The sequence below is a fragment of the Triturus cristatus genome, chromosome 7 (genome assembly GCF_964204655.1).
Source record: "Triturus cristatus chromosome 7, aTriCri1.1, whole genome shotgun sequence".
Lineage (NCBI taxonomy): Eukaryota > Metazoa > Chordata > Amphibia > Caudata > Salamandridae > Triturus > Triturus cristatus.
In genome coordinates, this window is record NC_140590.1 from 1,823,432,631 (window position 1) to 1,823,443,913 (window position 11,283).

The following is an 11,283-nucleotide window of genomic DNA, read 5'->3' on the forward strand; positions in this document are numbered from 1 at the left end:
TGGATCCTACGCACTGGAAGTATACGCACTGATCTCAATAGACTTGAGGATTGGACCACTTTGCTGTAAACCACACTGTATTTGCCCTCCGCGTCATGGTACTGTCTTGATACCTTCCACACCTGTTAAACTGAAAGCCTTCTCCTAATTCTATCCCCTATAAACATTTGGCTTTTTGGCTACAGGACCTTGCAACCTGTGACGCTGTGCATCTATTCTACATTATGTATATTGAAATGGCATGTTCACAAGTCTAATGTAATTGTTACAGTTCTTAATCCAACTCACGGCGTTACCCTTCACAAAACCAATGCTTCTTTCCTATGTAATAAACTGCAGCAATTATCACTATTGTATGCATCCTAATGTATTTCTTACCGTGCATAATCTCACTTGTGGGCTAATCCCTTATGTAACCAGTACTTCTTTTCAGTTGAGAAAAGTCTTATCTCAATTCAAGCAAAGCGTAACCCCTTCCGTGTGAGCTGTCCCTTGTGACACTGCTTCATTTTCCTAACATGTCTACTGGTATACAGTAATCGTTTTCTGTCTTATATGCTTCCCTGAGCATGAACCCACCCACCAGCACAACGAACCCCAGCGAAGCGGCCACCAACCTCACGAAGTGGATCAGCGACTGCGCAGACGACCTTGCCCCTCTGAGGACCCCGCCTAGCAGACCCGGCAGCAAGAAAGCCCCTTGGTTCACCGACGAACTCAAGAGCTCCAAGAAGAACTGCAGAGCCCTCGAGAAAGCCTGGCGCAAAGACCCAACACCGGACAACATGACTGCCCTCAAGCTCGCCACCCGAAAACACCACCAACTGATCCACGCCACCAAGAAAACTGCATTCACGGAACGCTTGGACAACAACGCACACAACAGCAAGGAACTTTTCAACATCGTTAAAGAGCTCTCCAACCCCAACGCCGGAAACAACGACATCACCGCTTCGCAAGACCTCTGCAACTCCCTCGCCTCCTACTTCCACAACAAGATCGCGGACATACACAACAGCTTCAGCACTCAACCGACGCACGCCACGACCGAACCAGCGCCCCCCACCTCCAACCTCCGCGCGTGGACCCCGATCAGCACCGAAGACACCGTACGCACGATGAACTCCATCCACTCCGGATCTCCGTCCGACCCCTGCCCTCACCACGTCTTCAACAAGGCCGACACTGTCATCGCACCCTACCTGCGGGACATCATCAACACCTCCTTCAACACCGCTACCTTCCCGGAGAGCTGGAAGCACGCCGAACTCAGCGCTCTACTTAAGAAACCATCAGCCGACCCCACCGACCTCAAGATCTTCCGCCCCATCTCGCTGCTCCCGTTTCCTGCAAAAGTCACCGAGAAGACCGTCAACAAGCAGCTGGCCGCCTTCCTCGAGACGAACGGATCCCTCGACCTCTCGCAGTCTGGCTTCCGGGCCAACCACAGCACCGAGACTGCCCTGATCGCAGCCACCGATGACATCCGATCCCTGCTCGACAACGGAGAAACAGCGGCCCTCATCCTCCTAGACCTCTCCGCGGCTTTCGACACTGTCTGCCACCGCACCCTAGTACAGCGCCTCAGCAACGTCGGAATCCAGGAGAAGGCACTGGAGTGGATCATCTCCTTCCTCGCCGGAAGGACACAGAGAGTCCGCCTCCCCCCGTTCAGATCAGAAGCCACCGAAGTCATCTGCGGCGTTCCTCAAGGCTCCTCGCTCAGCCCTACCCTCTTCAACGTCTACATGAGCCCCCTCGCAGCCATCGCACGCCAGCACAACCTCAATATCATCTCCTACGCCGACGACACCCAGCTGATCCTCTCCCTCACCAACGACCCCGTCACAGCCAGAGCCAACCTACACGAAGGGATGAAAGAGGTAGCCGAATGGATGAGGAACAGCCGCCTGAAACTGAACTCGGACAAGACGGAAGTCCTCATTCTGGGATCTTCACCCTCCACCTGGGACAACTCCTGGTGGCCCCCCGCCCTAGGCAGCGCACCCAAACCGACAGACCACGCATGCAACCTGGGCGTCATCCAGGACTCCTCCCTCTCCATGACCAGACAAGTCAACGCCGTCTCCTCGACGTGCTTCAACATCCTGCGCATGCTACGAAAGATCTTCCGGTGGATCCCCACCGAGACCAGGAAGACGGTCACCCAGGCCCTCGTCACCAGCCGCCTGGACTAAGGCAACTCCCTCTACGCCGGAACCACCGCCAATCTCCAGAAGAGGCTCCAGCGGATCCAGAACGCCTCAGCACGACTCATCCTGGACATCCCCCGTCGCAACCACATCTCCGGACACCTGAGAGACCTGCACTGGCTCCCGGTCAACAAAAGAATCACCTTCCGTCTCCTCACCCACGCACACAAAGCCCTACACAACCAAGGCCCAGGATACCTCAACAGCCGCCTCAACTTCTACGCTCCCAAACGCCAGCTTCGATCGACCGGCCATGCCCTCGCCGCCATCCCCCGCATCCGAAGAGCCACCACAGGGGGAAGGTCCTTCTCCTACCTCGCCGCCAAGACTTGGAACTCCCTCCCGACCCACCTCCGCCTGACCCAGGACCACCTCGCCTTCTGGAAGCAGCTCAAGACCTGGCTGTTCGAGCAGTAGCTGACCCCCCTCCCCTTGCGCCTTGAGACCCTCCGGGTGAGTAGTGCGCTCTATAAATGCTTTGATTGATTGATTGATAACGTATTACTTTATGTTCCCTTTCTTTTTTACTGGCACACTTCGCCTTAACCTTTTAAATATGGCCGCCGTATTAAACATAGTACATCTAGGACTTTGTATGCAGAACCTATGTCCGGTCACATGACCTACCACTTCCGACACGGTACGATTTATCACAGCGGGCTACACAGGCTCTCGCTCAATTCCTGGAGATGCGGATATCGAAGACGCTCTGACTTTGGTGCTTCACACAGATGAGGGAAGCCCTATCCACGACACCACCTAGGCGTACTTTTGATGGCCATACGCTTCATTGCCAAAAATCTTAATTAATTCCTTTCCCCCAGGTCCATCTTGACCCCTTCAAACATACCCGTCCGGTGAAACCACGGACGCGGTTCACAGCATTCTTAGCGCAATTCCATAGGATCACGGTATGGTTCCCTCCTTCTCAATTTTGAGTCACCTCGACCACTGCCTCACTCGCATCAATGTCCTCACTGTTCATTTCCCTTTTAGGTTATATCATTAACCAGCAACTGGGTTTCCCCTGTGTCTTGGTCCTTCAAGTACGTTCGGTGTGATAGCGCTAACGCGGTTCACATCTACATCAGCGTTTCCACACTGATTGAAGGTACATGCTTTACTCACCCCAATTTCATTATGCATGATGCCGTGAGGATCCCTGCATTGATTTGTCACTCCCTGATCATCTTTTCTGTTGTACACATTCATCAACTCCACGGCACTACATGGTCCACGTGTTATCTTCCGCTGGAATTTTTTTGGAGGTTTTCATCATTGTAACCTTCACCCCTATCCACACCAGCTCCGCGGTATGATCCCCGCATGGTTATTCTGTAGACACTGGAGATTATCGGTTTTTATGCCTTTTGACACACTGGCTCTCACCCCACATTGACTCACCACCCCATTTTCAGTACACAACTCTTTTAATGACACCAATATAGATTGGACTATTACGCCGAAGATCTCACCTCTCCACATGCATCGCATGTTATTTCACGCTGTTTTACCTATAATTACTAAAATTCTGACTATGTTTTCGTTCTCCCTTCTCCTTTATTCTCTAATTACAGACAATTGTATTCAGGCAAGTAATATAATGTCCTGATGATGATCCCAAAATGTATAAAAGGGATTGAAACATCATCGACTTAATGTACACCATATACACTTTTCTATTGACTATATATGTGTAACATTGTTCCATCGCATTCTTGTTTTTGCTTTTTGAATGTGCAACATACAAACAAGTCACTCTGCCTGAGCCTTTGTGTTTCTCTATTTTTGATTCTTTTGCCCTTTTCCCACGTCTAGTTGGATGCAGGCTTGTGTCCCACTTTATTGTTTTCGTTCAATTTTATAAATTAAACCATTTCCTGTCCGGCTGGACAGCTTTAAATATAGTACTGACTCTGAGTCTATATTTATCCTTCTCCTTGTTCATTGCCCCTGTTTAGGGACCACTGTGTTTAGGACAGTAAAGAGAACGGCACATTAGTAACTTGCTAATATTTTCAGAATTCAGTTATGTAATGATTTCCGCATTAACTTTTAATAACTGGTTTGCCATTTTCCATAGCAAAATGTTTACTGTAAAAAACATCAACAAACTCTCATTCTGCATAGCCCTCGAGGATATGACAGTCTAGCAGAAACTGCGGCCATCATCTAGAGGAAAATTCGGGATTTTTAACAAAAAATTGGAGTGCTGCTGGTTCACAAATGATGGTCTTGTGTTTATTTCAATCAGCTACAAGCATGCCAAAAGCCCTGGTGCAAGGAAACGCGCCCTTTGACTTCTGTTGGGTATTAAAAAACAATAATTTTCAGGCTTCAATAGCCCCCTTAAGATCTGTGCCCCCTGGTGCGACAGCACCTACTGCATCAACGGTAGCTTCGGCCACGTTTACAATATTGTTCCTGTTCTCAAAAAGAAGAACAACAAGCATTGGCATAGCCAATAGGTCTCGCCAAAGTATTTAGTTATGCAGCACAATATTCTTGGTGCAACATCAACTGTTGTATGACTTAACACTTATAAGGTCCCAAAGGCAAGACCTATTGGCTATGCCAATGCTTGTTTTTAACTGTCTCTGCACACCTACAGTTGGTGTCCGACTTTAAACTCTAAAACATTCCGTGGCAGCAGCCCTTGTGTTTGCTAACAATTCTGGCATGTTCCCCTCCCTTTAGGTGCGAACAAATCACTGCATCTAAGTATTTATGAGGCAAGACAGTTCGGACTAACTTTAGGAGGTAAAACACACTGATGTATTTTATTTTCTCCCACTTCTTCTTTGATGTATTTTATTTTCTACCACTTCTTCTTTGATGTATTTTATTTTCTACCACTTCTTCTTTGATGTATTTTATTTTCTACCACTTCTTCGTTCTTCAGCTGACTTATTTGACATTCCCGTGACAGAGACCTCAACCAGCACTTTCTGGCAAATACAAAGACATAATGTTAATTTGTGCTTTCTGCTGAAAATAAAATGAGCTCCAAGGGGCATATCATTAAGCCGAATACCGCCGCTTTAGCGGCCCTTTTCGGCCGAAAAGCGGCGATTTTGTAAACGCTCAATCACCAAGGGCACGCTAACGCGTGTTACCTTGAGTAAGCAGCCCTTCAAATGCCACTTTGCATGTCAGCGATGAATATCGCTAATGACATGCAAAGTAGGCGTTCCCTTACATTTCCCCGAGGAAATTGGCGCGGATACAGCAGCGCAATATTATCAAGCCACGAGGAAACCCACGTTAAAATAAAATAAACGGCGCTAACCGCGGTCATCGCGGATTTACTATGCCTGCTTTGTAACTGACTTAGCCATACTTATTATGGCAGGTGGATTGTGCGACTGAAGTTTTAGGGGCATATCATCTAGGAAACACAAAAATCGCATTTCCCGCAATTCTGTTTCACACCGCTATCGCAGGATTTAATCACCGTGGAGATATGCCTTGGTAATAGCGCGATATCTCGGCGATTAAATCCAGCGATATGCGGCGTTAAACAGAATCGAGGAAAGCGGGAAATGCGATACTTATCGCGTTTCCTAGATGATATGCGCCATGACTTCTATTTCCTCTGGCCGTAAACCTCTACTGTGTTTTACAACCTCTGTTATTGCAGGGAAGTAAAACTTCAGGGCATATTAACAAGGGCATTATCTCCGCTTTTTTGGCATTAAAAGCCAAAAAAGTGGAGATAAGATTATCACCCTATCTACAAGGGGATGCTAACATGCATTAGTGCATGTTAGCACCCGTTTTCCCGACGCCTCGCGTCTCATCTCTAATGAGATGGAAAGTGGGCGTCACTGGGCGTACCCCTGACGGACTACCTTGTAAATTATCGCTAAATACACATCGCAATATTTAAAAGGTGGCCCTCAGGATTCTAGCAGACGTTAGTTTTTGGCCAAAAATTAACGTCTGCTAAAATCCTGACTTAGCTATACTTACCATTGGGTGTGGATTATGCTGATAGACCACAGGGTCGGATCAACAAGGTTATCGCTGTTTTCAATGGAACATCGCTGGAAAACCAGTGATGTTCCATGGAAAACATCGCTATTGCTGGGATAATTATCGCCATTGCGCTATGAACTGTTAATACAGCGCTAGCATGGCGATAATTATCAGCGATAGCCGGCAATAAACATTTTCACGCTGAGGGCGGCCAGCGATAATTATCGCTGCCACGTGGTAATATGCCCCAAAATGGCTTAGTAGGACACTGTTGCTATAGCCAGAGGTCACAAGGGGGCATATTATCAAGACAGGCGATAATACTATCGCTGCTTTAGCAGCAGAAAACTGCCGCTAAAACGGCGATAATGGGCTTGATAATATGCCCTATAGAATTCCAATTGAAGACCATGTTAGATGTGCAGGACATCTAAACTGAGCTTCAATTGGAATTCCATAGAGCATATTATCAAGCCCATTATTGCCGTTTTAGCGGCAGTTTTCTGCCGCTAAAGTGGCGATAATTTTATCGCCTGTCTTGATAATATGCCCCAGGGTTTCTAAAACGCCGAAACAATTTGCATGGAAGAATTTCAATTACTAATAAAACATATTACCTATCTATTGCTTTAGCAAAGCAGACCATTTATTTCAGGAACAAACTTAGGGCATATTAACAAGGAACAGGGAAAATTAACGCTAAGGGCGCTTAGCATTAATTTTTTTAACGCCCGCTATCGCTGGATAATATCGCCTGGTTATCACGTTTTTAACAACGCTAACCGCCTAGGCCATAAAAAATCCAGCGATAGCTGCATTTTGGGAGGTTATCGCTGATAATGCAGCGATAAAACTACAAGGATAGGGATATCCTTGTTGATAGCCCATGGTGGACTTAACCATGTAATCCACCTCCCATTGGATTACATGGCTAAGTCTGAAAATTAGCAGACGTAAAAAAGCAGCGTTAACCGTGGTTAGCGCTGCTTTTTTTGTCTGTAACAGGCTTAGCGTGAAGCTTGATAATAGGAGAAATGTCGCTTAGCGACATTCCTATTATTTTGCTCTGGAACGCCCACTTTGCATCTCATTAGAGATGCAAAGGGAAGCGTAGTGAAAAAGGGTGCTAACATGCGATTTTGCACGTTAGCACCCTGTTGTTGATAGGGCGATATTTTTATCTCCGCTTCTTTGGCTTTTAAAGCCAAAAAAGCGGAGGTAAAGACCTTGTTAATATGCCCCTTATTGACTCACGTTGTGTGTGAAAACAGAATGATAATGAACAATAATCTTGTATTTATTCACTTTTCATTGGTAGCATTGACATTCCGGCTATTCGACACTTATCTTTATTTTTTAAACATCGACAGCCTTCAGCCAATATCCGCAGACTTCTTAGATCACTGCGCGGTGAAATGCGTCCCTCCATGTAGATTCGGAATGCGGCCCCCAGGGGAAGTGAGGTCGACAGACCGGAATTCGCACAAGACCGGGACAGGGGTTTCGTTAGTTTTGAGGGGTGGGGTTTTTAGGAAAGGTTATAAGGGGGGTGGGAGACAAAGTTCTTCCTCTTCCTGTCCACAGCGCCTCAGGGAGGGTTAAGGAAAGTTTTGTTGTCCACCTTCCCACCCTACTTTTATAGGTGGAGGTAACGGGTGTAATTGTATAAAGCGTGCCAGTTTAGGACGGGTTGAGGTGTTGCGTTGACGGTACTTGGGAGGGGGGGGGGGGGTCCATGCCTGGCATACTCACCCTTCCGGGGAGGGGGATACAGGTGCAAGGTGGGAGTGCGTCATGCAGGAGTGCGATGGCTGGAGATGATGGAGGAGGTTGAAAGAGAAGTGAGGAAGCGAATGGGATAAGTGAAGAGGTTGCTGGGTGATGTGGAAGTGAGTATTTGGAGTGTGGGAGTGAATGGAGGGATGAGAGACATGAGGTTGGGGATTGTTGTTGGTTTTTTTGGATGTTGTGTCATATGTTGTTCAACCCTGTCCTAATAAATGGCCTTTTATGCTAACTAACAGCGTGGAGTGGTTATTGCGCGATGTTCTCCTGGTACAAAAAGTGTATGCATATGACAACAATCCTTCGATTCAGCATGCGGTTTCCTGATTAGGTTGCTAGGACGTGCATCAATTTCCCATAATTTAAAATATATTTGAAATTGTAATAATGACGTTATGGCTGAGGCTGTGTAAATATAAAGCGTGCCTCAGATTGGATGCCGTTTTGAACAACTCTAGCGCCATCTAGCGCACAAAGATCCTGTTCTGAAAGTGAATGATCCCTTCTACTTACTCTGCACTACCGCGCCTAAAAATTAAATTAAAAATCAAGGACATATGCATTGCACCAAAAATAACAATACCAATTATACTTTTACATGTGTTATGAAATCATTGCAATGATTTATATTTACAATGAACTGTGATGGCATTGTGTATGTTCATGCCTAAAACAATTTGAGCACTATCACTTGCTCTCAAGTGACAGGCCACCCAGGTGCATTATTATTAAGATGATACTTTGTTTTAATGTAACACAATTAAATTAGAATTTATGCAACTGTTTAATTGCTTTCCAGGGTTAGGGAATGGCGCTCAGCAATTGAAATTAAATAGAGGTCTGTATTACAATATGATTTCACAGACGTGCAGGCATAAGACGAGTGTTAACAGATTTTTTGAAGTATCCCTTTGCGTGACTTGTGCTAAAAGAGGCCTTCTAATGAGATGTGGATTGGTTCTGTCACTGTGAAACGCCTGATGAAAGTGCCGTTTGCTTGTCGAACGTGTGTCAGTGCTCAGCCAGTATTGTATAATAAGCGGTATGCACTTTTCAAGCACTCGGGCTTGTGGCACCATCCACCTTGCGGGAGCGAGCAGCGGTGCGCAGGGGCCATTTGTTTGTAATTAACGTTGCCGTGCCGCTGCTCACTCCCGCAAGGTGGATGCAGCCACAAGCATGAGTGCTTGAAAAGTGAAGACCGATTCCTAAAGGCCCTCTCCTAGAGCAACGCATACGCGCTGCCTAGGCGAGACCTAAAAATAATAAATCTCATGCAGGTCCCTCTATTGAGGTTAGTTCAGACCAGTGTTTGAGGCCTACATAGTAAATGACCCAGCTTCCCTCATGTATCCCTGTTACACTCCTCGTGGAAAAGGTGTGGTGCAGCGGCCAGGGTGCCTGAGTTCGGACCATGGGGTTCATACTTCGATCCCCGGCGCTGGCGCCAGGTTAGCCCAGCACCATTTGACCCTGGGCAATAGCTCGCTTAATCTTCCCAACGGCCCCCAGCGCCGGGACACCTCTCCGGAGGTAGCTGTGCGCTTTACAAATGCTGGTATTTCATTTCATTTCCTCCAATACCTCATTTGTCTCCCTAATCTACTGGCACAAATCATGCACCATATTATTCATTACAAGCAGTGTCGGCATTGGACACAACAAGCAACATTTCTCATCACACAGTGCGAACAGCACTGTGCATCTCGTAGAGCAATCAGCACAGCCAATCCCATAATACTGCCTATCACAGAATACAAACTACACTGAGCACCCTACAACAAACTGCACTATGTATCACACTCATTACTGACCTTGAGGATCAAATAGCACACACAGCACTATCCAGCAGACACCACAGCGACCAATGCACGCCACAACACAAACAGTAGACATTTCATTGTACTTTGCATCATGTAATTAAAAAAACACTCTTCACTATAGACTACACATCTCACCGTGCATCGTACAATACAAGCAAACTGCATCACACTAGAGAGTCATCCCTGTATATAAAACACCACCAATACCACAGTGCATCACAACGCACAAACATCCGTGCTCATAACAAAGCACTAACTGTGTCGTCCATCACAATTACTAATGTTGGGACTCACAGCACAACCAGCACTGTGCAACATACAGCACAAACGGCACCGAACATAAAAACGTCTGGGAACTGTTATCTAGGACACGAAAGTGCATTCAGGAGCAGTGACCCTAGGGGTTGGGTCACTACGCCAGAGTCAGGGGGTGGCTAGAGAGCACAATACCCCTGATTTAGAATTTAGTTGGCCTTTCGCAGAGCAGAAACTGCTTCTAAAAACATTCAGAGCCAATGCATGTTCAGCGCTTCAGTTATCCTTGATAATGACATATCTGTTCAAATAATTCAGTTCAGAATGTGTGCTGTTTGCTTTAGTGCACCCTAAGTCTGCCTACAACTGCTTTCAACCTCAGCCTCCAAGTATCTCTCAGTCCTTGTGTATGTTGCCCAGGTGTAAGTGGAGACAAGAAATACATCGAGACCAGCTATGGCCGAGAACCCTCGTAGAGTTCTAGAAAAATGCAGCAAAGCTAGGGTTAATTTGATACCGCTATAGCACCACATTCTGCTGACTTGCAATATTGCACTTAGAGCACCAAAATGCGAACATGTTACTGTTCTCTCCCGTCCTATGGAAAATTACTAGTTAAAGTTATTTGAGCAAGTTCTTCCCAATCCATGTGTAGGGTACCCTAATTATTCGTAATACTGCACGTCCTATAGTGATCCTGTTAGCATCATATTGGGTATTACCACTTATTTAGAGCAGGAGCTTAAATGAGGCCTCAAGCGGCAGAGCCTCACCACAGGCTGCTGTGCTTTTGTAAATACCATTTAACTGGTGATGCCACCCTGCTGCTCGATGCCACTGAGGCCCGCCAACACACAAATCAACACCCCCAGCATATTTACACTCCACATAATACCACTCAACACTACATAAAAGACATTGTTATTTACAAAGCCAATAGCTCAAACTCTTGCAAATGCGAGACCTATTGCATTGCAAATGCTTGTTATGCTTAACTACTGCTACAAATTGCCTTCTGATGTATAATTACTCGATGCCTCTCTGGTTTTAATCTTTCTGACATTCATTGGAATTTAGAATTTGTACATTACGTTTTCATTTGCAGCTCATTTTGATTCATGTATTTTTACCACTTGGCTTCTTTTGTTTACTGTTGACTCTTGCTTGAGCCAGGCATATGCTATATAAAGTGACAAAGAACTTTTCTCTGGACTTCATAAGACAGTGCA